At 42.5% G+C, this 18173-nt stretch overlaps 11 non-coding genes across 11 annotated transcripts; all 11 read right to left on the minus strand.

Moving 5' to 3' along the window:
• Positions 1-1118: 1118 nt before the first annotated feature.
• On the minus strand, positions 1119-1200 carry trnas-gcu (transfer RNA serine (anticodon GCU)). The gene has a single exon. It is a non-coding gene; the product is annotated as a tRNA-Ser (tRNA).
• A 1600-nt stretch (positions 1201-2800) lies between these two features.
• On the minus strand, positions 2801-2882 carry trnas-gcu (transfer RNA serine (anticodon GCU)). Its single transcript has one exon. It is a non-coding gene; the product is annotated as a tRNA-Ser (tRNA).
• Positions 2883-4482: 1600 nt separating this feature from the next.
• trnas-gcu (transfer RNA serine (anticodon GCU)) lies at positions 4483-4564 on the minus strand. Its single transcript has one exon. It is a non-coding gene; the product is annotated as a tRNA-Ser (tRNA).
• Positions 4565-6164: 1600 nt separating this feature from the next.
• On the minus strand, positions 6165-6246 carry trnas-gcu (transfer RNA serine (anticodon GCU)). Its single transcript has one exon. It is a non-coding gene; the product is annotated as a tRNA-Ser (tRNA).
• Positions 6247-7846: 1600 nt separating this feature from the next.
• On the minus strand, positions 7847-7928 carry trnas-gcu (transfer RNA serine (anticodon GCU)). The gene has a single exon. It is a non-coding gene; the product is annotated as a tRNA-Ser (tRNA).
• Positions 7929-9528: 1600 nt separating this feature from the next.
• On the minus strand, positions 9529-9610 carry trnas-gcu (transfer RNA serine (anticodon GCU)). The gene has a single exon. It is a non-coding gene; the product is annotated as a tRNA-Ser (tRNA).
• A 1519-nt stretch (positions 9611-11129) lies between these two features.
• On the minus strand, positions 11130-11211 carry trnas-gcu (transfer RNA serine (anticodon GCU)). The gene has a single exon. It is a non-coding gene; the product is annotated as a tRNA-Ser (tRNA).
• A 1387-nt stretch (positions 11212-12598) lies between these two features.
• On the minus strand, positions 12599-12680 carry trnas-gcu (transfer RNA serine (anticodon GCU)). Its single transcript has one exon. It is a non-coding gene; the product is annotated as a tRNA-Ser (tRNA).
• A 1602-nt stretch (positions 12681-14282) lies between these two features.
• trnas-gcu (transfer RNA serine (anticodon GCU)) lies at positions 14283-14364 on the minus strand. Its single transcript has one exon. It is a non-coding gene; the product is annotated as a tRNA-Ser (tRNA).
• A 1602-nt stretch (positions 14365-15966) lies between these two features.
• trnas-gcu (transfer RNA serine (anticodon GCU)) lies at positions 15967-16048 on the minus strand. Its single transcript has one exon. It is a non-coding gene; the product is annotated as a tRNA-Ser (tRNA).
• Positions 16049-17645: 1597 nt separating this feature from the next.
• trnas-gcu (transfer RNA serine (anticodon GCU)) lies at positions 17646-17733 on the minus strand. Its single transcript has one exon. It is a non-coding gene; the product is annotated as a tRNA-Ser (tRNA).
• Between the last annotated feature and the right edge of the window lie 440 nt (positions 17734-18173).

Raw genomic sequence — 18173 nt, forward strand, 5'->3', positions numbered from 1 at the left:
AGGTACAAAGGCCTTGTGGGCAGAGCATATGAATTCCTCCTTTCACAAAAGGAGAATCATTATGATCTAAATATGTTTTCACGTAGGGATCTTTGAGGTTCTTTGATTTACAAATAGGGCAAAACAAATGCAGTTGGATTTAGGGCAATTCAAATTTAGGGTTTCAGTCTCTTCAGTATATACTCAAATATGGAAGGCAAATTAGGTCAAACTATAAAGGGCTTGCTTTCCATGCAAAATGTGGCGGGATTCATGTCCTCATTCCTCAGAAATCTTTTAGGTGCTCTTCTGGTGAGAGGTCTAAATGGTGGTCTTATAAAGGCAGACCAACTAATATGCAAATTCAAATTTGTTTAAAAACTGAAAGCATGAAACACTACGGAATTCCTGTGTCTCACTAATCGGATGCAAGACTCTTCTTGATACATTCAACCAGTCTGAAAAACACACTGAGTAAAACCAACAAGCCACAATCGTGAGATCTATTCCTTTTGATGGATCGAGGAATAGATCTTTTGGTCAGAAATGATCGTTGATTTGGAAGCACTAAGAAAAGACTGACATAGCTCCTGAACGCATCATCTGATTTGCAAATAAGTGCCCATCAGGACCGGAGTTGACCCACTTGCATGGAAATGGATTAGCGTCAATTACCTTCAAAAAGCATAAATCAATGCAAATGACCCTAGGACGAGCACGGGGGGGTGGGGTGGGGCTGGGGGGGTGCTAGGGTTCCATGATATCTGCAGTCTCTACTCAACAATGAAAGGGGAATTAGCGCAAGTGGTAGAGCGCCTGCTTAACATGCGAGACATAGCGGGATGCCCGCATTCTCCAGGAAGCTTTAACTTGCTTGTGCTCTGTGGAGAAAGTCATTTACAGCTGATTGCGGCTAATATACAAGTCAAAGGTGGGTGTAAACTGAAAGCAAAAGTAATCTTTCAGAGCATGATTACCCTGAAGTCAGAAAACAAATTGTTCATGACACATTCAATCCCCCTAATGAACCTAATGTAAGCTAAAATAAAAATATTGCCACATAAGCATTGTTTGAAAAATGCATTTGCACAAAGTGGAATCAGAAACAAGTGTTGACAACACTGCTTTAGATGGAAAGCCGACGAGAATGGGATTTGAACCCATGCGTGCAAAGCACAATGGATTAGCAGTCCATCGCCTTAACCACTCGGCCACCTCGTCACCTCAACTGTTGTTTTGATGCTAAAAATTCGCGTCCTCAACAACAGCTGCTAAAATTTCAGTCTCACATTGCAGCCTCATTAGTAACGCAGGGCTGTGAAAGGAGGAAATCAATTCTCCCTTCCTTCACAAAAGGAAAAAAAGGGGAATTAGCTCAAGTGGTAGAGCGCTCGCTTTGCATGTGAGAGGTAGCGGGATCGATGCCTGCATTCTCCAGGAATCCTTCCTTAGCTTCACATTTCAGTGGAGGAAATCATCAACATCTGTGGTGGTACAGCTGAAGTTGGCTTAGGGTTTTGCGATATCTGCATCGTGAGCCCTACAACCATAGGGGATGGTGTTCAAATCCAAGAGCTGGTTGAGCATGTTGTGATCCATTCACGCCTTCTCCAGGAAGCTTTGACATGATCAGTGGAGGTTATTGTCATCGTTTGGTCTTGTGTTGCCTTTGTAAAATTTCAATCTCACATGAGCGCGTCACAAGGTACAAAGGCCTTGTGGGCAGAGCATATGAATTCCTCCTTTCACAAAAGGAGAATCATTATGATCTAAATATGTTTTCATGTAGGGATCTTTGAGGTTCTTTGATTTACAAATAGGGCAAAACAAATGCAGTTGGATTTAGGGCAATTCAAATTTAGGGTTTCAGTCTCTTCAGTATATACTCAAATATGGAAGGCAAATTAGGTCAAACTATAAAGGGCTTGCTTTCCATGCAAAATGTGGCGGGATTCATGTCCTCATTCCTCAGAAATCTTTTAGGTGCTCTTCTGGTGAGAGGTCTAAATGGTGGTCTTATAAAGGCAGACCAACTAATATGCAAATTCAAATTTGTTTAAAAACTGAAAGCATGAAACACTACGGAATTCCTGTGTCTCACTAATCGGATGCAAGACTCTTCTTGATACATTCAACCAGTCTGAAAAACACACTGAGTAAAACCAACAAGCCACAATCGTGAGATCTATTCCTTTTGATGGATCGAGGAATAGATCTTTTGGTCAGAAATGATCGTTGATTTGGAAGCACTAAGAAAAGACTGACATAGCTCCTGAACACATCATCTGATTTGCAAATAAGTGCCCATCAGGACCGGAGTTGACCCACTTGCATGGAAATGGATTAGCGTCAATTACCTTCAAAAAGCATAAATCAATGCAAATGACCCTAGGACGAGCACGGGGGGGTGGGGTGGGGCTGGGGGGGTGCTAGGGTTCCATGATATCTGCAGTCTCTACTCAACAATGAAAGGGGAATTAGCGCAAGTGGTAGAGCGCCTGCTTAACATGCGAGACATAGCGGGATGCCCGCATTCTCCAGGAAGCTTTAACTTGCTTGTGCTCTGTGGAGAAAGTCATTTACAGCTGATTGCGGCTAATATACAAGTCAAAGGTGGGTGTAAACTGAAAGCAAAAGTAATCTTTCAGAGCATGATTACCCTGAAGTCAGAAAACAAATTGTTCATGACACATTCAATCCCCCTAATGAACCTAATGTAAGCTAAAATAAAAATATTGCCACATAAGCATTGTTTGAAAAATGCATTTGCACAAAGTGGAATCAGAAACAAGTGTTGACAACACTGCTTTAGATGGAAAGCCGACGAGAATGGGATTTGAACCCATGCGTGCAAAGCACAATGGATTAGCAGTCCATCGCCTTAACCACTCGGCCACCTCGTCACCTCAACTGTTGTTTTGATGCTAAAAATTCGCGTCCTCAACAACAGCTGCTAAAATTTCAGTCTCACATTGCAGCCTCATTAGTAACGCAGGGCTGTGAAAGGAGGAAATCAATTCTCCCTTCCTTCACAAAAGGAAAAAAAGGGGAATTAGCTTAAGTGGTAGAGCGCTCGCTTTGCATGTGAGAGGTAGCGGGATCGATGCCTGCATTCTCCAGGAATCCTTCCTTAGCTTCACATTTCAGTGGAGGAAATCATCAACATCTGTGGTGGTACAGCTGAAGTTGGCTTAGGGTTTTGCGATATCTGCATCGTGAGCCCTACAACCATAGGGGATGGTGTTCAAATCCAAGAGCTGGTTGAGCATGTTGTGATCCATTCACGCCTTCTCCAGGAAGCTTTGACATGATCAGTGGAGGTTATTGTCATCGTTTGGTCTTGTGTTGCCTTTGTAAAATTTCAATCTCACATGAGCGCGTCACAAGGTACAAAGGCCTTGTGGGCAGAGCATATGAATTCCTCCTTTCACAAAAGGAGAATCATTATGATCTAAATATGTTTTCACGTAGGGATCTTTGAGGTTCTTTGATTTACAAATAGGGCAAAACAAATGCAGTTGGATTTAGGGCAATTCAAATTTAGGGTTTCAGTCTCTTCAGTATATACTCAAATATGGAAGGCAAATTAGGTCAAACTATAAAGGGCTTGCTTTCCATGCAAAATGTGGCGGGATTCATGTCCTCATTCCTCAGAAATCTTTTAGGTGCTCTTCTGGTGAGAGGTCTAAATGGTGGTCTTATAAAGGCAGACCAACTAATATGCAAATTCAAATTTGTTTAAAAACTGAAAGCATGAAACACTACGGAATTCCTGTGTCTCACTAATCGGATGCAAGACTCTTCTTGATACATTCAACCAGTCTGAAAAACACACTGAGTAAAACCAACAAGCCACAATCGTGAGATCTATTCCTTTTGATGGATCGAGGAATAGATCTTTTGGTCAGAAATGATCGTTGATTTGGAAGCACTAAGAAAAGACTGACATAGCTCCTGAACACATCATCTGATTTGCAAATAAGTGCCCATCAGGACCGGAGTTGACCCACTTGCATGGAAATGGATTAGCGTCAATTACCTTCAAAAAGCATAAATCAATGCAAATGACCCTAGGACGAGCACGGGGGGGTGGGGTGGGGCTGGGGGGGTGCTAGGGTTCCATGATATCTGCAGTCTCTACTCAACAATGAAAGGGGAATTAGCGCAAGTGGTAGAGCGCCTGCTTAACATGCGAGACATAGCGGGATGCCCGCATTCTCCAGGAAGCTTTAACTTGCTTGTGCTCTGTGGAGAAAGTCATTTACAGCTGATTGCGGCTAATATACAAGTCAAAGGTGGGTGTAAACTGAAAGCAAAAGTAATCTTTCAGAGCATGATTACCCTGAAGTCAGAAAACAAATTGTTCATGACACATTCAATCCCCCTAATGAACCTAATGTAAGCTAAAATAAAAATATTGCCACATAAGCATTGTTTGAAAAATGCATTTGCACAAAGTGGAATCAGAAACAAGTGTTGACAACACTGCTTTAGATGGAAAGCCGACGAGAATGGGATTTGAACCCATGCGTGCAAAGCACAATGGATTAGCAGTCCATCGCCTTAACCACTCGGCCACCTCGTCACCTCAACTGTTGTTTTGATGCTAAAAATTCGCGTCCTCAACAACAGCTGCTAAAATTTCAGTCTCACATTGCAGCCTCATTAGTAACGCAGGGCTGTGAAAGGAGGAAATCAATTCTCCCTTCCTTCACAAAAGGAAAAAAAGGGGAATTAGCTTAAGTGGTAGAGCGCTCGCTTTGCATGTGAGAGGTAGCGGGATCGATGCCTGCATTCTCCAGGAATCCTTCCTTAGCTTCACATTTCAGTGGAGGAAATCATCAACATCTGTGGTGGTACAGCTGAAGTTGGCTTAGGGTTTTGCGATATCTGCATCGTGAGCCCTACAACCATAGGGGATGGTGTTCAAATCCAAGAGCTGGTTGAGCATGTTGTGATCCATTCACGCCTTCTCCAGGAAGCTTTGACATGATCAGTGGAGGTTATTGTCATCGTTTGGTCTTGTGTTGCCTTTGTAAAATTTCAATCTCACATGAGCGCGTCACAAGGTACAAAGGCCTTGTGGGCAGAGCATATGAATTCCTCCTTTCACAAAAGGAGAATCATTATGATCTAAATATGTTTTCACGTAGGGATCTTTGAGGTTCTTTGATTTACAAATAGGGCAAAACAAATGCAGTTGGATTTAGGGCAATTCAAATTTAGGGTTTCAGTCTCTTCAGTATATACTCAAATATGGAAGGCAAATTAGGTCAAACTATAAAGGGCTTGCTTTCCATGCAAAATGTGGCGGGATTCATGTCCTCATTCCTCAGAAATCTTTTAGGTGCTCTTCTGGTGAGAGGTCTAAATGGTGGTCTTATAAAGGCAGACCAACTAATATGCAAATTCAAATTTGTTTAAAAACTGAAAGCATGAAACACTACGGAATTCCTGTGTCTCACTAATCGGATGCAAGACTCTTCTTGATACATTCAACCAGTCTGAAAAACACACTGAGTAAAACCAACAAGCCACAATCGTGAGATCTATTCCTTTTGATGGATCGAGGAATAGATCTTTTGGTCAGAAATGATCGTTGATTTGGAAGCACTAAGAAAAGACTGACATAGCTCCTGAACGCATCATCTGATTTGCAAATAAGTGCCCATCAGGACCGGAGTTGACCCACTTGCATGGAAATGGATTAGCGTCAATTACCTTCAAAAAGCATAAATCAATGCAAATGACCCTAGGACGAGCACGGGGGGGTGGGGTGGGGCTGGGGGGGTGCTAGGGTTCCATGATATCTGCAGTCTCTACTCAACAATGAAAGGGGAATTAGCGCAAGTGGTAGAGCGCCTGCTTAACATGCGAGACATAGCGGGATGCCCGCATTCTCCAGGAAGCTTTAACTTGCTTGTGCTCTGTGGAGAAAGTCATTTACAGCTGATTGCGGCTAATATACAAGTCAAAGGTGGGTGTAAACTGAAAGCAAAAGTAATCTTTCAGAGCATGATTACCCTGAAGTCAGAAAACAAATTGTTCATGACACATTCAATCCCCCTAATGAACCTAATGTAAGCTAAAATAAAAATATTGCCACATAAGCATTGTTTGAAAAATGCATTTGCACAAAGTGGAATCAGAAACAAGTGTTGACAACACTGCTTTAGATGGAAAGCCGACGAGAATGGGATTTGAACCCATGCGTGCAAAGCACAATGGATTAGCAGTCCATCGCCTTAACCACTCGGCCACCTCGTCCCCTCAACTGTTGTTTTGATGCTAAAAATTCGCGTCCTCGACAACAGCTGCTAAAATTTCAGTCTCACATTGCAGCCTCATTAGTAACGCAGGGCTGTGAAAGGAGGAAATCAATTCTCCCTTCCTTCACAAAAGGAAAAAAAGGGGAATTAGCTCAAGTGGTAGAGCGCTCGCTTTGCATGTGAGAGGTAGCGGGATCGATGCCTGCATTCTCCAGGAATCCTTCCTTAGCTTCACATTTCAGTGGAGGAAATCATCAACATCTGTGGTGGTACAGCTGAAGTTGGCTTAGGGTTTTGCGATATCTGCATCGTGAGCCCTACAACCATAGGGGATGGTGTTCAAATCCAAGAGCTGGTTGAGCATGTTGTGATCCATTCACGCCTTCTCCAGGAAGCTTTGACATGATCAGTGGAGGTTATTGTCATCGTTTGGTCTTGTGTTGCCTTTGTAAAATTTCAATCTCACATGAGCGCGTCACAAGGTACAAAGGCCTTGTGGGCAGAGCATATGAATTCCTCCTTTCACAAAAGGAGAATCATTATGATCTAAATATGTTTTCATGTAGGGATCTTTGAGGTTCTTTGATTTACAAATAGGGCAAAACAAATGCAGTTGGATTTAGGGCAATTCAAATTTAGGGTTTCAGTCTCTTCAGTATATACTCAAATATGGAAGGCAAATTAGGTCAAACTATAAAGGGCTTGCTTTCCATGCAAAATGTGGCGGGATTCATGTCCTCATTCCTCAGAAATCTTTTAGGTGCTCTTCTGGTGAGAGGTCTAAATGGTGGTCTTATAAAGGCAGACCAACTAATATGCAAATTCAAATTTGTTTAAAAACTGAAAGCATGAAACACTACGGAATTCCTGTGTCTCACTAATCGGATGCAAGACTCTTCTTGATACATTCAACCAGTCTGAAAAACACACTGAGTAAAACCAACAAGCCACAATCGTGAGATCTATTCCTTTTGATGGATCGAGGAATAGATCTTTTGGTCAGAAATGATCGTTGATTTGGAAGCACTAAGAAAAGACTGACATAGCTCCTGAACGCATCATCTGATTTGCAAATAAGTGCCCATCAGGACCGGAGTTGACCCACTTGCATGGAAATGGATTAGCGTCAATTACCTTCAAAAAGCATAAATCAATGCAAATGACCCTAGGACGAGCACGGGGGGGTGGGGTGGGGCTGGGGGGGTGCTAGGGTTCCATGATATCTGCAGTCTCTACTCAACAATGAAAGGGGAATTAGCGCAAGTGGTAGAGCGCCTGCTTAACATGCGAGACATAGCGGGATGCCCGCATTCTCCAGGAAGCTTTAACTTGCTTGTGCTCTGTGGAGAAAGTCATTTACAGCTGATTGCGGCTAATATACAAGTCAAAGGTGGGTGTAAACTGAAAGCAAAAGTAATCTTTCAGAGCATGATTACCCTGAAGTCAGAAAACAAATTGTTCATGACACATTCAATCCCCCTAATGAACCTAATGTAAGCTAAAATAAAAATATTGCCACATAAGCATTGTTTGAAAAATGCATTTGCACAAAGTGGAATCAGAAACAAGTGTTGACAACACTGCTTTAGATGGAAAGCCGACGAGAATGGGATTTGAACCCATGCGTGCAAAGCACAATGGATTAGCAGTCCATCGCCTTAACCACTCGGCCACCTCGTCCCCTCAACTGTTGTTTTGATGCTAAAAATTCGCGTCCTCGACAACAGCTGCTAAAATTTCAGTCTCACATTGCAGCCTCATTAGTAACGCAGGGCTGTGAAAGGAGGAAATCAATTCTCCCTTCCTTCACAAAAGGAAAAAAAGGGGAATTAGCTCAAGTGGTAGAGCGCTCGCTTTGCATGTGAGAGGTAGCGGGATCGATGCCTGCATTCTCCAGGAATCCTTCCTTAGCTTCACATTTCAGTGGAGGAAATCATCAACATCTGTGGTGGTACAGCTGAAGTTGGCTTAGGGTTTTGCGATATCTGCATCGTGAGCCCTACAACCATAGGGGATGGTGTTCAAATCCAAGAGCTGGTTGAGCATGTTGTGATCCATTCACGCCTTCTCCAGGAAGCTTTGACATGATCAGTGGAGGTTATTGTCATCGTTTGGTCTTGTGTTGCCTTTGTAAAATTTCAATCTCACATGAGCGCGTCACAAGGTACAAAGGCCTTGTGGGCAGAGCATATGAATTCCTCCTTTCACAAAAGGAGAATCATTATGATCTAAATATGTTTTCATGTAGGGATCTTTGAGGTTCTTTGATTTACAAATAGGGCAAAACAAATGCAGTTGGATTTAGGGCAATTCAAATTTAGGGTTTCAGTCTCTTCAGTATATACTCAAATATGGAAGGCAAATTAGGTCAAACTATAAAGGGCTTGCTTTCCATGCAAAATGTGGCGGGATTCATGTCCTCATTCCTCAGAAATCTTTTAGGTGCTCTTCTGGTGAGAGGTCTAAATGGTGGTCTTATAAAGGCAGACCAACTAATATGCAAATTCAAATTTGTTTAAAAACTGAAAGCATGAAACACTACGGAATTCCTGTGTCTCACTAATCGGATGCAAGACTCTTCTTGATACATTCAACCAGTCTGAAAAACACACTGAGTAAAACCAACAAGCCACAATCGTGAGATCTATTCCTTTTGATGGATCGAGGAATAGATCTTTTGGTCAGAAATGATCGTTGATTTGGAAGCACTAAGAAAAGACTGACATAGCTCCTGAACACATCATCTGATTTGCAAATAAGTGCCCATCAGGACCGGAGTTGACCCACTTGCATGGAAATGGATTAGCGTCAATTACCTTCAAAAAGCATAAATCAATGCAAATGACCCTAGGACGAGCACGGGGGGGTGGGGTGGGGCTGGTGGGGTGCTAGGGTTCCATGATATCTGCAGTCTCTACTCAACAATGAAAGGAGAATTAGCGCAAGTGGTAGAGCGCCTGCTTAACATGCGAGACATAGCGGGATGCCCGCATTCTCCAGGAAGCTTTAACTTGCTTGTGCTCTGTGGAGAAAGTCATTTACAGCTGATTGCGGCTAATATACAAGTCAAAGGTGGGTGTAAACTGAAAGCAAAAGTAATCTTTCAGAGCATGATTACCCTGAAGTCAGAAAACAAATTGTTCATGACACATTCAATCCCCCTAATGAACCTAATGTAAGCTAAAATAAAAATATTGCCACATAAGCATTGTTTGAAAAATGCATTTGCACAAAGTGGAATCAGAAACAAGTGTTGACAACACTGCTTTAGATGGAAAGCCGACGAGAATGGGATTTGAACCCATGCGTGCAAAGCACAATGGATTAGCAGTCCATCGCCTTAACCACTCGGCCACCTCGTCACCTCAACTGTTGTTTTGATGCTAAAAATTCGCGTCCTCAACAACAGCTGCTAAAATTTCAGTCTCACATTGCAGCCTCATTAGTAACGCAGGGCTGTGAAAGGAGGAAATCAATTCTCCCTTCCTTCACAAAAGGAAAAAAAGGGGAATTAGCTCAAGTGGTAGAGCGCTCGCTTTGCATGTGAGAGGTAGCGGGATCGATGCCTGCATTCTCCAGGAATCCTTCCTTACCTTCACATTTCAGTGGAGGAAATCATCAACAGCTGTGGTGGTACAGCTGAAGTTGGCTTAGGGTTTTGCGATATCTGCATCGTGAGCCCTACAACCATAGGGGATGGTGTTCAAATCCAAGAGCTGGTTGAGCATGTTGTAAAATTTCAATCTCACATGAGCGCGTCACAAGGTACAAAGGCCTTGTGGGCAGAGCATATGAATTCCTCCTTTCACAAAAGGAGAATCATTATGATCTAAATATGTTTTCATGTAGGGATCTTTGAGGTTCTTTGATTTACAAATAGGGCAAAACAAATGCAGTTGGATTTAGGGCAATTCAAATTTAGGGTTTCAGTCTCTTCAGTATATACTCAAATATGGAAGGCAAATTAGGTCAAACTATAAAGGGCTTGCTTTCCATGCAAAATGTGGCGGGATTCATGTCCTCATTCCTCAGAAATCTTTTAGGTGCTCTTCTGGTGAGAGGTCTAAATGGTGGTCTTATAAAGGCAGACCAACTAATATGCAAATTCAAATTTGTTTAAAAACTGAAAGCATGAAACACTACGGAATTCCTGTGTCTCACTAATCGGATGCAAGACTCTTCTTGATACATTCAACCAGTCTGAAAAACACACTGAGTAAAACCAACAAGCCACAATCGTGAGATCTATTCCTTTTGATGGATCGAGGAATAGATCTTTTGGTCAGAAATGATCGTTGATTTGGAAGCACTAAGAAAAGACTGACATAGCTCCTGAACACATCATCTGATTTGCAAATAAGTGCCCATCAGGACCGGAGTTGACCCACTTGCATGGAAATGGATTAGCGTCAATTACCTTCAAAAAGCATAAATCAATGCAAATGACCCTAGGACGAGCACGGGGGGGTGGGGTGGGGCTGGGGGAGTGCTAGGGTTCCATGATATCTGCAGTCTCTACTCAACAATGAAAGGGGAATTAGCGCAAGTGGTAGAGCGCCTGCTTAACATGCGAGACATAGCGGGATGCCCGCATTCTCCAGGAAGCTTTAACTTGCTTGTGCTCTGTGGAGAAAGTCATTTACAGCTGATTGCGGCTAATATACAAGTCAAAGGTGGGTGTAAACTGAAAGCAAAAGTAATCTTTCAGAGCATGATTACCCTGAAGTCAGAAAACAAATTGTTCATGACACATTCAATCCCCCTAATGAACCTAATGTAAGCTAAAATAAAAATATTGCCACATAAGCATTGTTTGAAAAATGCATTTGCACAAAGTGGAATCAGAAACAAGTGTTGACAACACTGCTTTAGATGGAAAGCCGACGAGAATGGGATTTGAACCCATGCGTGCAAAGCACAATGGATTAGCAGTCCATCGCCTTAACCACTCGGCCACCTCGTCCCCTCAACTGTTGTTTTGATGCTAAAATTTCGCGTCCTCAACAACAGCTGCTAAAATTTCAGTCTCACATTGCAGCCTCATTAGTAACGCAGGGCTGTGAAAGGAGGAAATCAATTCTCCCTTCCTTCACAAAAGGAAAAAAAGGGGAATTAGCTCAAGTGGTAGAGCGCTCGCTTTGCATGTGAGAGGTAGCGGGATCGATGCCTGCATTCTCCAGGAATCCTTCCTTAGCTTCACATTTCAGTGGAGGAAATCATCAACATCTGTGGTGGTACAGCTGAAGTTGGCTTAGGGTTTTGCGATATCTGCATCGTGAGCCCTACAACCATAGGGGATGGTGTTCAAATCCAAGAGCTGGTTGAGCATGTTGTGATCCATTCACGCCTTCTCCAGGAAGCTTTGACATGATCAGTGGAGGTTATTGTCATCGTTTGGTCTTGTGTTGCCTTTGTAAAATTTCAATCTCACATGAGCGCGTCACAAGGTACAAAGGCCTTGTGGGCAGAGCATATGAATTCCTCCTTTCACAAAAGGAGAATCATTATGATCTAAATATGTTTTCATGTAGGGATCTTTGAGGTTCTTTGATTTACAAATAGGGCAAAACAAATGCAGTTGGATTTAGGGCAATTCAATTGAAACACTACGGAATTCCTGTGTCTCACTAATCGGATGCAAGACTCTTCTTGATACATTCAACCAGTCTGAAAAACACACTGAGTAAAACCAACAAGCCACAATCGTGAGATCTATTCCTTTTGATGGATCGAGGAATAGATCTTTTGGTCAGAAATGATCGTTGATTTGGAAGCACTAAGAAAAGACTGACATAGCTCCTGAACACATCATCTGATTTGCAAATAAGTGCCCATCAGGACCGGAGTTGACCCACTTGCATGGAAATGGATTAGCGTCAATTACCTTCAAAAAGCATAAATCAATGCAAATGACCCTAGGACGAGCACGGGGGGGTGGGGTGGGGTTCTGGGGGGGTGCTAGGGTTCCATGATATCTGCAGTCTCTACTCAACAATGAAAGGGGAATTAGCGCAAGTGGTAGAGCGCCTGCTTAAAATGCGAGACATAGCGGGATGCCCGCATTCTCCAGGAAGCTTTAACTTGCTTGTGCTCTGTGGAGAAAGTCATTTACAGCTGATTGCGGCTAATATACAAGTCAAAGGTGGGTGTAAACTGAAAGCAAAAGTAATCTTTCAGAGCATGATTACCCTGAAGTCAGAAAACAAATTGTTCATGACACATTAAATCCCCCTAATGAACCTAATGTAAGCTAAAATAAAAATATTGCCACATAAGCATTGTTTGAAAAATGCATTTGCACAAAGTGGAATCAGAAACAAGTGTTGACAACACTGCTTTAGATGGAAAGCCGACGAGAATGGGATTTGAACCCATGCGTGCAAAGCACAATGGATTAGCAGTACATCGCCTTAACCACTCGGCCACCTCGTCACCTCAACTGTTGTTTTGATGCTAAAAATTTGCGTCCTCAACAACAGCTGCTAAAATTTCAGTCTCACATTGCAGCCTCATTAGTAACGCAGGGCTGTGAAAGGAGGAAATCAATTCTCCCTTCCTTCACAAAAGGAAAAAAAGGGGAATTAGCTCAAGTGGTAGAGCGCTCGCTTTGCATGTGAGAGGTAGCGGGATCGATGCCTGCATTCTCCAGGAATCCTTCCTTAGCTTCACATTTCAGTGGAGGAAATCATCAACATCTGTGGTGGTACAGCTGAAGTTGGCTTAGGGTTTTGCGATATCTGCATCGTGAGCCCTACAACCATAGGGGATGGTGTTCAAATCCAAGAGCTGGTTGAGCATGTTGTGATCCATTCACGCCTTCTCCAGGAAGCTTTGACATGATCAGTGGAGGTTATTGTCATCGTTTGGTCTTGTGTTGCCTTTGTAAAATTTCAATCTCACATGAGCGCGTCACAAGGTACAAAGGCCTTGTGGGCAGAGCATATGAATTCCTCCTTTCACAAAAGGAGAATCATTATGATCTAAATATGTTTTCATGTAGGGATCTTTGAGGTTCTTTGATTTACAAATAGGGCAAAACAAATGCAGTTGGATTTAGGGCAATTCAAATTTAGGGTTTCAGTCTCTTCAGTATATACTCAAATATGGAAGGCAAATTAGGTCAAACTATAAAGGGCTTGCTTTCCATGCAAAATGTGGCGGGATTCATGTCCTCATTCCTCAGAAATCTTTTAGGTGCTCTTCTGGTGAGAGGTCTAAATGGTGGTCTTATAAAGGCAGACCAACTAATATGCAAATTCAAATTTGTTTAAAAACTGAAAGCATGAAACACTACGGAATTCCTGTGTCTCACTAATCGGATGCAAGACTCTTCTTGATACATTCAACCAGTCTGAAAAACACACTGAGTAAAACCAACAAGCCACAATCGTGAGATCTATTCCTTTTGATGGATCGAGGAATAGATCTTTTGGTCAGAAATGATCGTTGATTTGGAAGCACTAAGAAAAGACTGACATAGCTCCTGAACACATCATCTGATTTGCAAATAAGTGCCCATCAGGACCGGAGTTGACCCACTTGCATGGAAATGGATTAGCGTCAATTACCTTCAAAAAGCATAAATCAATGCAAATGACCCTAGGACGAGCACGGGGGGGTGGGGTGGGGTTCTGGGGGGGTGCTAGGGTTCCATGATATCTGCAGTCTCTACTCAACAATGAAAGGGGAATTAGCGCAAGTGGTAGAGCGCCTGCTTAACATGCGAGACATAGCGGGATGCCCGCATTCTCCAGGAAGCTTTAACTTGCTTGTGCTCTGTGGAGAAAGTCATTTACAGCTGATTGCGGCTAATATACAAGTCAAAGGTGGGTGTAAACTGAAAGCAAAAGTAATCTTTCAGAGCATGATTACCCTGAAGTCAGAAAACAAATTGTTCATGACACATTAAATCCCCCTAATGAACCTAATGTAAGCTAAAATAAAAATATTGCCACATAAGCATTGTTTGAAAAATGCATTTGCACAAAGTGGAATCAGAAACAAGTGTTGACAACACTGCTTTAGATGGAAAGCCGACGAGAATGGGATTTGAACCCATGCGTGCAAAGCACAATGGATTAGCAGTACATCGCCTTAACCACTCGGCCACCTCGTCACCTCAACTGTTGTTTTGATGCTAAAAATTTGCGTCCTCAACAACAGCTGCTAAAATTTCAGTCTCACATTGCAGCCTCATTAGTAACGCAGGGCTGTGAAAGGAGGAAATCAATTCTCCCTTCCTTCACAAAAGGAAAAAAAGGGGAATTAGCTCAAGTGGTAGAGCGCTCGCTTTGCATGTGAGAGGTAGCGGGATCGATGCCTGCATTCTCCAGGAATCCTTCCTTAGCTTCACATTTCAGTGGAGGAAATCATCAACATCTGTGGTGGTACAGCTGAAGTTGGCTTAGGGTTTTGCGATATCTGCATCGTGAGCCCTACAACCATAGGGGATGGTGTTCAAATCCAAGAGCTGGTTGAGCATGTTGTGATCCATTCACGCCTTCTCCAGGAAGCTTTGACATGATCAGTGGAGGTTATTGTCATCGTTTGGTCTTGTGTTGCCTTTGTAAAATTTCAATCTCACATGAGCGCGTCACAAGGTACAAAGGCCTTGTGGGCAGAGCATATGAATTCCTCCTTTCACAAAAGGAGAATCATTATGATCTAAATATGTTTTCATGTAGGGATCTTTGAGGTTCTTTGATTTACAAATAGGGCAAAACAAATGCAGTTGGATTTAGGGCAATTCAAATTTAGGGTTTCAGTCTCTTCAGTATATACTCAAATATGGAAGGCAAATTAGGTCAAACTATAAAGGGCTTGCTTTCCATGCAAAATGTGGCGGGATTCATGTCCTCATTCCTCAGAAATCTTTTAGGTGCTCTTCTGGTGAGAGGTCTAAATGGTGGTCTTATAAAGGCAGACCAACTAATATGCAAATTCAAATTTGTTTAAAAACTGAAAGCATGAAACACTACGGAATTCCTGTGTCTCACTAATCGGATGCAAGACTCTTCTTGATACATTCAACCAGTCTGAAAAACACACTGAGTAAAACCAACAAGCCACAATCGTGAGATCTATTCCTTTTGATGGATCGAGGAATAGATCTTTTGGTCAGAAATGATCGTTGATTTGGAAGCACTAAGAAAAGACTGACATAGCTCCTGAACGCATCATCTGATTTGCAAATAAGTGCCCATCAGGACCGGAGTTGACCCACTTGCATGGAAATGGATTAGCGTCAATTACCTTCAAAAAGCATAAATCAATGCAAATGACCCTAGGACGAGCACGGGGGGGTGGGGTGGGGTTCTGGGGGGGTGCTAGGGTTCCATGATATCTGCAGTCTCTACTCAACAATGAAAGGGGAATTAGCGCAAGTGGTAGAGCGCCTGCTTAACATGCGAGACATAGCGGGATGCCCGCATTCTCCAGGAAGCTTTAACTTGCTTGTGCTCTGTGGAGAAAGTCATTTACAGCTGATTGCGGCTAATATACAAGTCAAAGGTGGGTGTAAACTGAAAGCAAAAGTAATCTTTCAGAGCATGATTACCCTGAAGTCAGAAAACAAATTGTTCATGACACATTCAATCCCCCTAATGAACCTAATGTAAGCTAAAATAAAAATATTGCCACATAAGCATTGTTTGAAAAATGCATTTGCACAAAGTGGAATCAGAAACAAGTGTTGACAACACTGCTTTAGATGGAAAGCCGACGAGAATGGGATTTGAACCCATGCGTGCAAAGCACAATGGATTAGCAGTCCATCGCCTTAACCACTCGGCCACCTCGTCCCCTCAACTGTTGTTTTGATGCTAAAAATTCGCGTCCTCGACAACAGCTGCTAAAATTTCAGTCTCACATTGCAGCCTCATTAGTAACGCAGGGCTGTGAAAGGAGGAAATCAATTCTCCCTTCCTTCACAAAAGGAAAAAAAGGGGAATTAGCTCAAGTGGTAGAGCGCTCGCTTTGCATGTGAGAGGTAGCGGGATCGATGCCTGCATTCTCCAGGAATCCTTCCTTAGCTTCACATTTCAGTGGAGGAAATCATCAACATCTGTGGTGGTACAGCTGAAGTTGGCTTAGGGTTTTGCGATATCTGCATCGTGAGCCCTACAACCATAGGGGATGGTGTTCAAATCCAAGAGCTGGTTGAGCATGTTGTGATCCATTCACGCCTTCTCCAGGAAGCTTTGACATGATCAGTGGAGGTTATTGTCATCGTTTGGTCTTGTGTTGCCTTTGTAAAATTTCAATCTCACATGAGCGCGTCACAAGGTACAAAGGCCTTGTGGGCAGAGCATATGAATTCCTCCTTTCACAAAAGGAGAATCATTATGATCTAAATATGTTTTCATGTAGGGATCTTTGAGGTTCTTTGATTTACAAATAGGGCAAAACAAATGCAGTTGGATTTAGGGCAATTCAAATTTAGGGTTTCAGTCTCTTCAGTATATACTCAAATATGGAAGGCAAATTAGGTCAAACTATAAAGGGCTTGCTTTCCATGCAAAATGTGGCGGGATTCATGTCCTCATTCCTCAGAAATCTTTTAGGTGCTCTTCTGGTGAGAGGTCTAAATGGTGGTCTTATAAAGGCAGACCAACTAATATGCAAATTCAAATTTGTTTAAAAACTGAAAGCATGAAACACTACGGAATTCCTGTGTCTCACTAATCGGATGCAAGACTCTTCTTGATACATTCAACCAGTCTGAAAAACACACTGAGTAAAACCAACAAGCCACAATCGTGAGATCTATTCCTTTTGATGGATCGAGGAATAGATCTTTTGGTCAGAAATGATCGTTGATTTGGAAGCACTAAGAAAAGACTGACATAGCTCCTGAACGCATCATCTGATTTGCAAATAAGTGCCCATCAGGACCGGAGTTGACCCACTTGCATGGAAATGGATTAGCGTCAATTACCTTCAAAAAGCATAAATCAATGCAAATGACCCTAGGACGAGCACGGGGGGGTGGGGTGGGGCTGGGGGGGTGCTAGGGTTCCATGATATCTGCAGTCTCTACTCAACAATGAAAGGGGAATTAGCGCAAGTGGTAGAGCGCCTGCTTAACATGCGAGACATAGCGGGATGCCCGCATTCTCCAGGAAGCTTTAACTTGCTTGTGCTCTGTGGAGAAAGTCATTTACAGCTGATTGCGGCTAATATACAAGTCAAAGGTGGGTGTAAACTGAAAGCAAAAGTAATCTTTCAGAGCATGATTACCCTGAAGTCAGAAAACAAATTGTTCATGACACATTCAATCCCCCTAATGAACCTAATGTAAGCTAAAATAAAAATATTGCCACATAAGCATTGTTTGAAAAATGCATTTGCACAAAGTGGAATCAGAAACAAGTGTTGACAACACTGCTTTAGATGGAAAGCCGACGAGAATGGGATTTGAACCCATGCGTGCAAAGCACAATGGATTAGCAGTCCATCGCCTTAACCACTTGGCCAAAAATGGGGCAAAACGCACTGTCACGGTGGGGGAAGGAAGGAAGAAGAACAAGGAAAGAGGGGGAAAGAAAAGGAGAAAAAAAAGGAGAATTTTGGCTTCATTCTGATGTCGTTCTCCCTAATGGTCAGCAGAGGGCGCTGTTGGAGATATGTTGAATCATTGGCTGATGTCAGGTGCCCTTAACTCAGAATTAATCAGAATCACAATACTTTATTAATCCTACAAGAGGAAATTATTTTGCCACAGCAGCAGATGATAAAAAAGCAAATACTATTCCAACTGCCTCAGCCATTTAAAGTTGATCACCATCTCCTTGGTCTTATTCACATTCAGGAGCAGTTGATTTTGTTTCAATTCACTTGAATTCAATTTTTATTTGTAGTGGCCAAATCATAATCTCAATCATTATCTCAAGGCACCTTGCAGTAAAGTCAAGACCTTACATATAT

This window comes from Leuresthes tenuis, unplaced genomic scaffold (assembly GCF_036924035.1).
Source record: "Leuresthes tenuis unplaced genomic scaffold, fLeuTen1.0.hap1 SCAF_23, whole genome shotgun sequence".
Taxonomy (NCBI): Eukaryota; Metazoa; Chordata; class Actinopteri; order Atheriniformes; family Atherinopsidae; genus Leuresthes; species Leuresthes tenuis.